The following is a 15125-nucleotide window of genomic DNA, read 5'->3' as shown; positions in this document are numbered from 1 at the left end:
GAAACACCTGGCCAGGTAATTTAAAAGTAATTGGAAGCTTTACTGTAGGGCATAATGTATCACAGGCATTGCGGTGTATGGCATTATATGGTGCAAGGGACATTACTGTGTGAAGCTTAATATAGGGGAAATGTTTATTTTTTCCAGTAGTGGCCGAGGACTGTTGTTGCAGGGTTAAAAACTGGGGTGTAAGGTCGTCATTTCCTGCAAGACCATGCCTATTTTAGTGAAGCCACGCCCATTTTTAGAAAAGTCACACCCCTCACCGGATGTCTATGGGTAGGGGGGCGCAATTTTAGATGTCTGGGGTGGCGGTGCATTTTTTTAATGCTCGCACTGGGAGCCAAATTGTCTAGAAACATCCCTGCCCCCTGTCCATGGGATAGTGACATTCACAAATTGTAATTCTTATGGATTACTCACATGTGCTTCTATTCTGACCCTCATTTACACGTAAAGAGTGTGTAACTATTCAGATAGCTAAACCAAGTCCATCTCTTACTGCACAGACAATGACCTTCTGGAAGTCTCACCTTTTATTCATACAGACTGGAATGATTGTCCATATAATATAGCTGTAATTCTCCAGGTTAGATCGATGTACATGTGATAACAATATTCAATTTAAGAGATGTATAAACGGTAAGAAGTCTTAAAACTTGTAGGGTAAGAGCAGACTTAACACACAGTCTGACAGCATCTAATACACAGCTTAACTGAGCAGAGAATAAAATGGAGGATTGTACCCTTTCACCTGTCACATGGCAAAAAGCAGCTAAGCGTACAGTAGGTAAACAAATACAGATCTGCACAGAATAGAGCAGACTTAACTAGCAGAGAGCAAAGCAGAGCCGTAACTAGACATTTTGGTGCCCTGTGCCAGAAAGATCATTGGTGCATTCCCCCCCCCCCCTCCATCCATACCTAAAATAGGACCAGTGCTTATGCGCTGTGGGCCGTGCAAAAGGCTCTACAGCAGAGCAACAATTGAGGAGCCTCCAACGGCCCCCAGCCCCTACGCGGGACACTGCAGGTGGGACAGCAGAACAGTAACGAAAACACACACATATAATAGGAAATTATTAATTCATCCTTTTAAATAAGGAGCTTTAAATCCTTATAAAGTATAAGTGGTGATTTAGTATAGAAATTCCTTTCACTTTTAATTTCCCTTTACCTATATATTGAGGCACTCTGTACAACATTGCCTTATAGCTAATTTTCTACAATAGTCTAATTTTTTTTAAACTAGAAATTCATGTAAATCTAGTTATAATTGATGTATAAAATGTGGGTGTGGTTCATCAAATCGACAGTATCTAGGTCGACAATGTTAAGGTCGACCACTATAGGTCGAAAGGCACTAGGTCGACATGGATGGAAGGTCGACAGGGTTTCTAGGTCGAAATGTGTTAGGTCGACAGGTCTAAAGGTCGACATGAGGATATTTTTTTTGGGGTGTCGTTTTCTTCGTAGAGTGACCGGGATCCCAAATTAGTGCACCGCGTCCCCTTGCATGGCTCGCTTTGCTCGCCATGCTTCGGGCATGGTGCCTTCGCTCTGCTACCGCTTCGCTCGGCACAGATTACCAATCCAATCGTAGTCCACGTGGATCGTTAAGTATGAAAAAATTCAAAAAAAGAAAAAAAATGTGAAAAACTCATGTCGACCTTTAGACCTGTCGACCTAGCACATGTCGACCTAGAAACCCTGTTGACCTTCCATCCATGTCGACCTAGTGACTGTCGACCTATAGTGGTCGACCTAAACATTGTCGACCTAGATACTGTCGATCTTCAGACCGGATCCCATAAAATGTATATGTAAGATAGCTGTAACTTGGTAGCTTTGCTTCTTGTTACTGTGACATCACACACCTAGCCTGTGACATCACTAGCCTGTGACATCACAATGCTTCTTCCTGTAACATTCTATCTACAGCTGCTGAAGTTTCCAGTTACCATGCAGGAAGACAAGTAGGAGGAGGTGAGTCCTACAGAGCAGGGTATGATGGAGGGGGGTAAGGAAGACAGAGTGCAGTATAGTCAGCTGAAAGGCAAGACAAATTAGACAGAACAGGGGATATAGCTACAAGGACACAATTAGGAGAAGCGCAGGAAGGAATGACATGCTGTATTTGGGAATAAAAATGTAGCGTTACAGAAATAAAGAGGGCAGTATGAGGGATAAGCACACATACAGGGGATGCAGATGAGTCTCTATAAGGCAGGATCATGCTTTGGGATGAAAAACTAAATAAAATAGATAAATGGCAAATTGATAAATTTGAAAGTATGTCTGGTTTAAGGAAAATTGGAAAAGTGGTTGACTCATGGACATTTTATTGTACTTCTATTTGTATTGTACTTAAACTAGTACTATGCTTAAGGAGAGTCTTTTGTGTTTTTTCATCATCTGGCAAAGTTCTGGCAAAGAGATTTGCAGAGTGTCGGGTGACCGGCAAAGAGTTCTGCAAAGTGTCAGTTGAAGTCGACAGGAGTGGTCGCAGTGGCAGCAAGGACTGGAGGACAACATGTAGGAGGTAAGTTACCATACTTGTGTAAATGTGTGTGTGGTGGGGGGGGGGGTATTGAGAGCATAGTACAAACCAGAGACTACAGTATGGTGGGGGAGAGCAGACAATACAAAACATGCAGAAGGGGGCAGCTCAGTATAGGACATACAGATGGTGTGCGACAGGCAGGAGTGGTGCTAGGGTGATCGGTGCCCCACTTGCAAACTATAAACTTGATCCCTCCCATACTTTGTAAAGTGACAGCGAGCTGCCTGAAAAAGAGGTGTGGTCTCACAAAGAAGGGGCATGGTCACAAAATAGTATAATTACAGTAGCTCTATCATTATGACTGTAACCTGCACACTGTGGGTATTGTATGATACTAACATGGTCCTAGCACTAGGGAAGATAAAGTCTGGAGCAGATAACTTGGATCTCTATGAGACAGGATCTTGGTTTTAGATGAAAAAGTCAATAAAATAGATAAATTACAAATGAATAAAATTGAAAGTACTCAACAAAATGTAGCAGTACAATTATACACATAGTATGTCTGACCAAGAAATTCTGGTTGTTTAGATCATTATCTGGCAAAGTTCTGGCAAAGAGATTTCCAGAGTGTCGGGTGACCGGCAAAGAGATCTGCAAAGGGTTAGTTGAAGACGACGGGAGAAGTCGCAGAGGCAGCAAGGACTGGAGTATAACATGCAGGAGGTAAGTTACCATACTTGTGTAATTGACTGTGTGGTAGGAAGTATTAAGAGCACAGTTCAAAACAGAGACTATGGTGGGGGAGAGTGGACAATACAAAACATGCAGAAGTGGGTAGCTCAGTATAGGACATACAGATGGTGTTGGGGCAGAGGTGGTGCTAGGGTGTTCTGCGCCCCCCTGCAAACTATAAATTTGAGCCCTCCCATACTTTGTAAAGTGACAGCAAGCTGCCTGAAAAGGGGTGTGGTCTCACAAAGAAGGGGCATGGCCACACAATAGTACTCCCAGTTTAAATTACACCACATAATAGAACACTCTTATTCACATTACACCCACGTAGTGCCCCTGATTCATAGTACACAACATAGTAGTGTCCCTTTTTCACATTACATCACACAGTAGCGCCCCCAAGTCATGTTACGCTATACAGTAGTGCCCATTATACACATAATGGTCACAGTAGTAATGACCATTTCAAATAATGCCAATGCCAATAATGCCAATGGCAGCAGTGCTGCTTATACACCTTATATGCATAATGTCAACAGTAGTAATACACCTTACACACATGATGCACACAGTAGTAGTGCCACTTATACACAAAATGCCCACACAAGCAGTGGGGAGCCTATATTTCTCTGTTCATTTCCCCTAATGTCAACACTGGATAAGCCGCTACTATGGAGATAGTGGAATGGCTAACCTGTTTATAAATGAACTGGGGGCAGATATACTAAGCCTGGAAGAGTGATAAAGTGGAGAAAGAATAACTAACAACCAATCAGTTACTATCTGTTATTTTTCAAACACAGCCTGTAACATGGCAGTTAGGAGCTGATTGGCTGCTACTTTATCTCTTTCCACTTTATCACTCTGCACAGCTTAATACATCTGCCCCATAGAATAACCAAATGATAAAATGGAACAAAATGGTATAAATTATGTAAAATAGAGCTGTAACAAGTGACTGTTTCCCTATCTTTGCATATAATAAAGGTGACATGGTCGTTTTTCCGAGAGTACTTTTCCTTACCGCACAGGGGACCTGATTCAGATGTGGATGCAAAGCTGCTGTTGCACGCAAGTAGCTCAATGCTTTTTCACTTTGTATGCTGCACTGCGTACAAAGGGGGTCATTCCGAGTTGACTGCTAGATAAAAATGTTCGCTGCGAAGCGATTAAATGAAAAAGCGGCACTTCTGCGCATGCGGCACAGTGTGCACGTGCGGCGTACTTTCACAACGGGCTAAGTAATTTTACACAAGGTCTAGCGAAGCTTTTCAGTCGCAATGGCAGCCGCAGAATGATTGAGAGGAAAGGGGCGTTTCTGGGTGTCAACTGACCATTTTCAGGGTGTGTTCGAAAAAATGCAGGCGTGCCAGGAAAAACGTAGGTGTGTCTGGGAGAACGCAGGCGTGGCTGGCCGAATGCAGGGCGTGTTTGTGATGTCAAATCCGTAACTAAACAGTCTGAAGTGATCGCAAGATAGGAGTAGGTCTGGAGCCACTCAGAAACTGCACAATTTTCTTTTGTAGTCTCTCTGCGATCCTTTCGTTTCCACTTCTGCTAAGCTAAGATACACTCCCAGAGGGCGGCGGCTTAGCGTTTGCACGACTGCTAAAAACTGCTAGCGAGTGATCAACTCGGAATGACCCCCAAGATGCGATCAAGGTCACATAGAGAATCCCATCGCAAAGTAATTGACAGGAAGTCAGCATTTGGGGTGGTAAAGGCGGTGACTAACTGTACACAAGCATGTCAGTTCTGCTCAAACACCTTTCCGTGCGCGTACATAAATTACCCATTGTGACCTGTGTTTCTGCTGGAGAGCCCTCTGTGTCTAGGAGACTTGCTCAGTCTACGACTGCTCAGACTCGGAATCCGAATGGCAAAAGATTGCAGCAACGATCGCGTTAACAACCACAACTGAATAAGGCCCACAATTACACCATTATATTTTACTATTTTATCGCATTTAACAACTAAGGGGTCAATTTAATTAGGTGTGGGTTTTTCTTACAACAGGCACACTTTCCAATAGCCCAAAGTCGCTCAAAAGTGCACGTAGCCCTATCTGACCACAAAGAGTGTGAGTTTGGGTGCCGTTGCCAGTGTTGAAACGTAGCAGCAATGGCAACTCGTACCTAATTGGATTGACCCCCCAAATGTTATCACTTTATAGCTTTTATTATTTACTGGTCAAATTTCTTTTCTGAAGGTACCCACGTATTACTATAAGAAAGAACTTATCCCCCCAATGTGTGTATTGTATAAAAACAATAGGCCCTTTGGGTTAACTGTCCTTATTTTAGGCATTTTCCATGTCATTAATAGTTACAGTTGGGCAGTATGGATGGTGTAATGGTTAGCATTACTGCCTCACAGCATTGAGCTCATGGGTTCAATTTCCACCATGGCCCTAACTGTGTGGAGTTTGTATATTCTCCCCGTATTTGCATGGATTTCCTCCGGGTACTCCGGTTTCCTCCCACAATCCAAAAATATACTGGTAGGTTAATTGGCTCCTAACAAAATTAACCCTAGTGTGAATGTGTCTGTGTGTACATGTGATAGGGAATATACAGTAGATTGTAAGCTCCACTGGGGCAGGAACTGATGTGAATGGACAATTATTCTCTGTAAAGCGCTGCGGAATATGTGTGCGCTATATAAATATCTGATAATAATAATACGGTATCATATTTACATAGAGAGATTTTCTCTCTACAAAACCACACCACTACAGTTTAGAGGTCATTCAGACCTGATCACACGCCAGCTTTTTTCACTGTGCTGCGATCAGATCAGAACTGTGCATATGTATGCATTGCACAGGTACAAAGTGGAACGTTGCTGTGCGATGGATTTTACGAAGAATCCATTCTCCCAGCCTATCGCAAGGATATAGGGGGTAATTCTGAGTTGATCGCAGCAGGAAAATTTTTTAACAGTTGGGTAAAACCATGTGCACTGCAGGGGAGGCAGATATAACATGTGCAGAGAGAGATAGATTTGGGTGTGGTGAGTTCAATCTGCAATCTAAATTGCAGTGTAAAAATAAAGCAGCCAGTATTTACCCTGCACAGAAACAAAATAACCCACCCAAATCTAACTCTCTCTGTAAATGTTATATCTGCCTCCCCTGCAGTGCCCATGGTTTTGCCCAACGGCTAAAATTTTTCCTGCTGCGATCAACTTGGAATTTCCCCCATGGACAGGAAGAAGGCGTTTGTGGGTGGCAACTGACTGTTTTCTGGGAGTAGTTGGAAAAACGCAGACGTGTGGAAGTGTTAGCAGGGCGGGTGTCTGACGTCAATTCCGGGCCCGGACAGGCTGAAGTGATCGGAGTGGCTGAGTAAGTTCTGGGCAACTCAGAAACTGCACAAATATTTTTTGTATCACCGGCTGCACATTATATCGCACACTTGCACGGCTAAAATACACTCCCCTGTAGGCAGTGAATATTTAATCGCAGCGTTGCAAAAAAATGGGGGTCTGAATGACCCCCTTTGTCTCTCTGCTTGTTTACCTACTAACAATGTTTTTTTTTAATCTTTTCCTCTTAGTCTACACAGCAGTTGACCTTTGGCAAGTATAGGCAGGTATAGGTAAGTATTGTACCCCTCCCATTACCTGTAGCTTCCAGGGGGGTTAGATTTAGACTGCGGGTGGGGAGAGGTTAGGGGTAGGCCACGGCAGAGGCAGAACTCTGGGAGGCAACGGAGTCATCTGCCGCCGGGCTCCTGCTCTGAAGGGGGGCACCTCTCCTCCCATTCTGTGACACTATTGAATTAAGTTAATTGATAGCTGCCGCTATCTCTTCAGTGGCAGACTTCCTCGCTGGTCTCTGCACCTTACAAATCTCACCCTTTTTATTATACTGTAGATACACATTTTACAAGTGCTATACCCAGGATTAGAACCCACGACCTATTACACAGGAAGCAGACACCTTACTGATGAAGCTGCCAGTGTAACAGGTCATGGGTTCTAATCCTGGGTATGACTGCTAAGGAAAGTGTGATTTAAAATAAAAGACAATTAAATGTATAAATACAGTATATAATTTTCTTTCAGAACACCACACACACACACACACACACACACACACACACACACACACACACACACATATTTATCTTAGTATAGAAAATAGGGGGGCACCAATATTTATCTTGCCTCCGGGCAACTGGGACGAACTTATGCCACTGGGCCACGGGTATGGTGCGTTATGGTTAGGCACCCTCGGGGGTTGTTAGGCTGCAGGAGAGGGAGGGTTTGGTTTAGGCAGTGGGGACGGAGGTTAGGATTAGGCACCTCTGTGGTTAGAGTCAGGCACCAAGGGGCAAGGTTAGTGTTAGGCTGTGGACAGGGAGGGTTAAGGGTGTGGGGAGAGAGGAAAACACCCCTTTACTCACCCCCAGATGTGTCGGAATGGGTGGGGCAAGGGGGCAGCTTGCCCCCCCAAACTTGAGAGGTGCCGGCCATTGTACACAGGAGGAGCGATGTGCAGTCAGTTTAAAAACCTCTCATCACAACCTCTGTGCAGCGCAGGGACTAGGCAACGGCGCTCCCCCACCCCTAACTCCCAGCAGGGCAGTGCCAAACTGACGCGTATCACGGGTGTTTTGGGGGCGTGGCCTAATACCGAGGAGTGGCCGCCTCCTGTGCTGTTGTGTAATCAGGAAAGTTACAATAGTGTCTGTCTCACTCCATCTCTCTCCCTGTTCCACTCTCTCTCCCTAACACTCTCTCTCCTCTCTCTCTCTCTCTTTCTCTCTCTCTCTCTTTCTCTCTCTCCCTAACACTCTCTCTCCCCGTCTCTCTCTCTCTCTCTCTCTCTCTCTCACTCCCTAACACTCTCTCCATAACAATCTCTCTCCCCTCTCTTCTTCCCTAACACTCTCGTTCCTCTCTCCCCTAGCACTCTCTCTCCTCTCTGTCTCCCTAACATTCTCTCTCCTCTCTCCCTAACACTCTCGCTCCTCTCTCTCTCTATACACTCTCTCTTCTCTCTCTCCCTAATACTCCCTCTCCCCTCTCTCTCGCTCTCTTTCTCTCCCTAACACTCTCTCTCCTCTCTCCCTAGCACTCTCGCTCCTCAATCTCCCTAGCACTCTCTCTTCTCTCTCTCTCTCCCTAATACTCTCTCTCCTCTCTCCCTTACACTCTCTCTAGCACTCTCGCTCCTATCTCTCTCTCCCTACACACACTCTCTCCTCTCTCTCCCTAGCACTCCCTACCCCCCTCTCTCTCTCTCTTTCTCCCTAACACTCTCTCCCCTCTCTCTCCCGCCTAACACTCTCAATCTTCTCTCTCCCTAACACTCTCTCTCCTCTCTCCATAACACTCTCGCTCCTCTCTAACACTCTAGTTTCTCTCTCCTTAACATTCTCTCTCCTCTTGCTCCTCTCTCTCCTTGACACTGTTTTTCTCTCTACCTGAAACTGTCCCTTTCTCTTCCTCTCTCTCCCTGACACTTAGTCTCTCTCTCCCTCTTTCTTTCCCTGACAGTCTCCCTTTCTCTTCCCACCTCCTCCCCACCATGGTGCTGTCTCCATTTTGTCCCCATAGTATGGCCTCCTCCTCTCCGGTGGCTCCGCCCCCACGGGGAACCAAATGAGGATCTAACTTGCCCTCCCCAGCCTATAAATGTTCTGACGCCCCTGCTCACCCATGTCGGTCTTTTTTGCATTGGGATCCTGGCGTGAGTATTACGATCACCGGAATCCCATACTCCGGGATATCATACTGATCCCCCTATTAGTACACCTCTTAATGCCCAGAGGGAAGGGTAATCCTGAGGCCATGGTTCCCCAGAGGTTTCCACCCAAGGGGGTTTTCCTCTCCTGAGTGCTGAAGGATGACTCTTCGTGAGTCCAGAGGTGTAGCTTTTATGCCATAATCAATCTCATGCCCGTCCCTCACTTTACTTCTGGGTTTAGACCCCGGCTGCGCTACTTCACATGTGCATTCATCAGACTGCATATGTGAGAGCAGACAGTAATGCAGAGGGATCCCAAGGATCCCTCTTCAGGGAAGAATTGCATAATGTATCCTTCAGGCTACAAACGCCATTTAGAAATGACATTAGCTGCCGGGCCAAGCTCACAAATGCTTTGTATTCTGGAGCTTGGTGAGTTTCGCAGTTTACCAACTGCCGTAGAAACTTTTGGTGGCTGCTTTTGTAATCACAATAGGAGGAATGCATCTTCAATATCTATTGCAGTCCCCAATACATACATTCAGGGCCTGTTTAATATTTGTGGGCAGCCTCCAAAACCGACTGTTTTTGAAAATGTCTCACAAATATTATTTGTTAAATATTCTTAATAATAAACTTTTTATATTTAAGCATAAACTAAAAAATTTTTATGTATTCATTGACTGAGTCTCCGTTCTTTATTGCATGCTAATTTCATGGGGTCCGCAAATTATTACTGATATGACTGTTACTCTACTGTCCTGCTGGTGCTCCTGGCCTGCTGTATAGCAGCGAGGCATATATTATATACAGCACTCTTGGGGAGATGTATCAAGCCTTGGAGAGAGATAAAGTAGAGATGTCCAAAGCACCCAATCATCTTCTGTCACTTATCCAGCACAGTACATAAAATAATACCTGTTGTTAGAAGCATCATTTGCTTTGGGCAAATAACCAATTTTATCTCTCTCTGCGGCTTGATACATCTCCCCGAAAATATCATGTCTCCTTTTCACTTAATTAAAAAGTTAAATTAATAATTTACAATGTCTTTGTCTTGGAAACAGAGTAAGAAATTCCCAGTATAAGATAATGTTAAAAAGGGTTTCCATCTTCCGATAACTTTCTAATGGCTTGTCAATACCCTCCTGGTACATTTACTTTGATTTATCATTCACGTTTCTTCAATGCCAGACAGGGGTGGATTGGGAACTTAACGTGGCCCTGGAAAAATATGAAAAGTGGCCTCATGTAGGTTTGAGTAAGCCAGCTATAAGCGGGGCCTAACTCAAATTGGGGGTTAGCAAATTGTTAGCATTAGTCACAATGGTAGTAAGCAAGGCCAATGCAGCGTGGTAGACAGTCACATCGCCTACAGGAGGATCCTGTCACAGGAGGTGGAGATCACGCCAGTGGGTGAGGTATTGCACTGGTAGGCAGTCACAGCACCAGCCGGAGGATCCTGTCACAGTAGGTAGAGATCACACCAGTGGGTGAGGTATTGCACTGGTAGGCAGTCACAGCACCTGCAGGAGGATCCTGTCACAGTAGGTGGAGATCACACCAGTGGGTGAGGTATTGCACTAGTAGGCAGTCACAGCACCAGAAGGAGGATCCTGTCACAGGAGGTGGAGATCACACCAGTGGGTGAGGTATTGCACTAGTAGGCAGTCACAGCACCAGCAGGAGGATCCTGTCACAGGAGGTGGAGATCACACCAGTGGGTGAGGTATTGCACTGGTGGGCAGTCACAGCGCCTGCAGAAGTATCCTGTCACAGGAGGTGGAGATCACACCAGTGGGTGAGGCATTGCACTGGTAGGCAGTCACAGCACCAGCAGGAGGATCCTGTCACAGTAGGTGGAGATCACACCAGTGGGTGAGGTATTGCACTGGTAGGCAGTCACAGCACCAGCAGGAGGATCCTGTCACAGTAGGTGGAGATCACACCAGTGGGTGAGGTATTGCACTGGTAGACAGTCACAGCACCTGCAGAAGTATCCTGTCACAGTAGGTGGAGATCACACCAGTGGGTGAGGCATTGCACTGGTAGGCAGTCACAGCACCAGCAGGAGGATCCTGTCACAGTAGGTGGAGATCACACCAGTGGGTGAGGTATTGCAGATCACACCAGTGGGTGAGGTATTGCACTGGTAGGCAGTCACAGCACCAGCAGGAGGATCCTGTCACAGTAGGTGGAGATCACACCAGTGGGTGAGGTATTGCACTGGTAGGCAGTCACAGCACCAGCAGGAGGATCCTGTCACAGTAGGTGGAGATCACACCAGTGGGTGAGGTATTGCACTGGTAGGCAGTCACAGCGCCTGCAGAAGGATCCTGTCACAGGAGGTGGAGATCACAACAGTGGGTGAGGTATTGCACTGGTAGGCAGTCACAGCACCAGCAGGAGGATCCTGTCACAGTAGGTGGAGATCACACCAGTGGGTGAGGTATTGCACTGGTAGGCAGTCACAGCACCAGCAGGAGGATCCTGTCACAGTAGGTGGAGATCACACCAGTGGGTGAGGTATTGCACTGGTAGGCAGTCACAGCACCAGCAGGAGGATCCTGTCACAGTAGGTGGAGATCACACCAGTGGGTGAGGTATTGCACTGGTAGGCAGTCACAGCACCAGCAGGAGGATCCTGTCACAGTAGGTGGAGATCACACCAGTGGGTGAGGTATTGCACTGGTAGGCAGTCACAGCACCTGCAGGAGGATCCTGTCACAGTAGGTAGAGATCACACCAGTGGGTGAGGTATTGCACTGGTAGACAGGACACCAGGGTGACAAGTACACACATTAAATGATTATTACTACTACTTAATCCAACAGCAGGGAATTCCAAAGATCAGCACCAACTTGGTAAAAGGTCATTATAAAATAGATCATTCTTACTGGGGTCTCATTTATTGTTAAACACCCACTGGTCTCACATTCTCCCTTGCAGTGTAAAAGAAAAAATAAATCACAATGCCTCTGTCTACCATTCCAGTGAGTGATACTCAATACAAGGAGTATCCCAGTGACCACCACACAATGCCCAAGGAGCATCCCAGTGACCACCATACAATGCCCATAGCAACCAACCAGGTTCTAGCTATCATTTTATAGAATATACTGCATTTGATAAATGATAGCTAGAAGCTCATTGGTTGCTATAGACAACAAACTCTTTAGAAGGTTTGCTACATTTCTCCCTCTAGCATTGCCGCAATGTCCAGCTGAGCACACATCATGGTAGTGCCCAAATATCAGGTTTTCTCTCACCTCTCCATGTTGTAATGCCGGTAGGACACGATGTGCCATTGGAGCCCCCGAACTGACACAGGCCTGTCCGGCTCAGATTAGGCCAAAGATAAAAGAAAAAAGTGATGTTACAAAACAGTGTTATTAGCTAATAGGGGTTAAATATATTTAGAGTCTGATTCTGAGATTTACATAAATCTCTGATGTTTAATGATCTGCGCATGAGCAGGCACCGCACTGCATATATATATATATATATATATATATATAAAATTCAACAAGTACCCGGCACTCCACTAGGGATTAAAGGAATACTCGCTGCGGTGCCCTCCGTGGGATAGTTGCACTAGTCACATGTAGAAAACGAGGATCGGCGGCACTCGTGCACTCTTTCAAGTAAAAAGGTATAAGTTTATTATTCCAACAGCGTTTCGGGGTTACACCCTGTCGTCAGGAACAGCACATCACAAACACAAGAATCAAGTATAACACTTATATAGCATAGACACTCATTGCCACAATTGTTTAATAATACTCACCTGTCCCACGCCAGCGATCGCACGCACTCCACTACCAGTGTAGTAGGAACTTCTGGATGACGTAATCAGATGGCGCCGGACAGGCGGACAAACGTCATGACGCTGGTTGCCATAGTGATGTACTCTATTCATACATATAAACAAAGAAACAATGTGTAAGAATGTATATTATCCTACATCCCTAATGATACATAATTAAAACTAGTGAATAACAATCAACACCAGACTTTAAACACATAAATAAAAATAAAAATAAAAAACATGTCACGCCACTACGTTACTATATAGAACAATCGGCTACTAATGTACGTGCCGAGCACTATATACTGATCATCAGAACATAAATTGCAATCCTAAATATTCATTTAGTCCTCCAGGATCTATTGTATTCAATGTATATATCCATTTAGTTTCCTGCTGTAGCAGGATTTTTCCCCTATTACCACCTCTATGTGAAAGCGGGACATGATCTATTGTATCAACATGGCTCTGATCAGGGCCGGACTGGGACTAAAAATAGGCCCTGGCATTTTTGAAGCACACAGGCCCACCTCTGTGACTCCTCCCCTTACTATTCCTGACCCCTCCCACTTATTAGTCTATGTTCTTACAAATATAATTAATATTCTAACAACATACAGGCGTACATCATTCTCTATTAAAATATACACAACCAGTGGTTGAAGTGGAAATTTTTAAGTGGGGGTATGGAAATGTGAGGCTTGTAATTAAGCGCGCGTCGAAGGCGCGCGCTCCGGAAAAGGGGACGTGGCCAATCAAAGGGGGCGTGGTCACTCAAAAGGGGGTGTGGTCTTCAGTGTAATTTACCACACCATACACCACACCACACCATACACCCCTTATACGCATTATGCACCACAATAGTAGGACCCCTTATACTATCTAGTACTGCTGCCCCTTTCACATTATACCACACAGTATGAGACAAAATTCACATTACAGCACCCGGTATGAGTCGAAATTTACATTATATGCCCCCGATAGTGCAGTGCCAGGTATACAAATGCCCCCACAGTGCCAGGTATACAGATGCCCCCACAGTGCCAGGTAAACAATTGCCCCCACAGTGCCAGGTAAACAATTGCCCCCACAGTGCCAGGTACACAAATGCCCCCACAGTGCCAGATCCACAAATGCCCCCCACAGTGCCAGGTATACAAATGCCCCCACAGTGCCAGGTATACAAATGCCCCCACAGTGCCATGTATACAAATGCCCCCACAGTGCCAGATCCACAAATGCCCCCACAGTGCCAGGTATACAAATGCCCCCGCAGTGCCAGGTATACAGATGCCCCCACAGTGCAAGGTATACAGATGACCCCACAGTGCCAGGTATACAAATGCCCCCACAGTGCCAGGTAACCAATTGCCCCCACAGTGCCAGGTAAACAATTGCCCCCACAGTGCCAGGTACACAAATGCCCCCACAGTGCCAGATCCACAAATGCCCCCCCACAGTGCCAGGTATACAAATGCCCCACAGTGCCAGCCAATTGCCCCCACAGTGCCAGGTATACAATTGCCCCACAGTGCCAGCCAATTGCCCCCACAGTGCCAGGTATACAATTGCCCCCACAGCAGCCAGTGCTGCAGCTGCTTACCGCTGCTGCACTGCTGCTGTTGCTGCTGCTGCCTCTCCTCCTCCTCCGGGCTGTGAGGGTCGGGGGTGAGAACGCCGGGCGCCCGCCAGCACGGCTGTGTCTGGCGCGGCAGCGTATAGCGTTCAAACCAGCCGCCGGTTCGTGAGCCAATCAGAGCTCGCGGACCGGCGGCTTCTGATTGGCTGCCGGTCCGCGAGCTCTGATTGGCTCACGAACCGGCGGCTGCTTTGAAGTCCGCTATACGCGCCGCGCCAGACACAGCCGTGCTGGCGGGCGCCCGGCGTTCTGACCCCCGTCCCTCACAGCTCTCCAAGCCTGACAGCTGAGACGCGCTGCCGCCGGACTGAGCGGCAGCGCGTCTCAGTGACCGCTGGACCGGCCCACGTGGCCATCGGCCCTTCTGGCATCTGCCAGAAGTGCCAGATGGCCAGTCCGGCCCTGGCTCTGATGCTTGTTAAACTATGTCTGGCCGTCAGCTAGTGGCGAGCCACTGGCTGATCACTGAACCCCTTCTCCAAGGCTTGCTTAATCGTACTGCGATGTCCAGCCATCCGATCACGGAATTGCCTTTGAGTCTTACCTATGTAGGTAAGTCCGCATGGACATTTTAACATGTATATAACATGTGTGGTAGTGCATGTAAGGTGATAATTAATCTTAAATTGTCTGCCTGTGGAGGGATGATGGAACATTGGTCCCGTAATCAGTGTGTTACATGTAGAGCACCCTAGGCAGCGGTAACATCCCAATTTGGGTCTCAAAAAATGTGTTTGTTCAATCT

At 46.4% G+C, this 15125-nt stretch overlaps 1 long non-coding RNA gene across 1 annotated transcript in view; it reads right to left on the bottom strand.

The window, feature by feature from the left end:
* LOC134987262 (uncharacterized) overlaps positions 1–14444 on the bottom strand; it is a 45221-nt gene extending 30777 nt beyond the window's left edge. Inside the window, exons 1-2 of the long non-coding RNA XR_010192964.1 lie at positions 14345–14444; positions 12721–12844 (exon numbers count right to left, since the gene is read on the bottom strand). This is a non-coding gene — a long non-coding RNA (uncharacterized LOC134987262). The remainder of the gene's footprint in view (positions 1–12720; positions 12845–14344) is intronic.
* Between the last annotated feature and the right edge of the window lie 681 nt (positions 14445–15125).

The sequence above is a fragment of the Pseudophryne corroboree genome, chromosome 2 (genome assembly GCF_028390025.1).
Source record: "Pseudophryne corroboree isolate aPseCor3 chromosome 2, aPseCor3.hap2, whole genome shotgun sequence".
In the NCBI taxonomy this organism is placed as follows: Eukaryota; Metazoa; Chordata; class Amphibia; order Anura; family Myobatrachidae; genus Pseudophryne; species Pseudophryne corroboree.
Note: the sequence above shows the minus strand (reverse complement) of the source record. Positions and strands in the feature narration are given on the sequence as shown.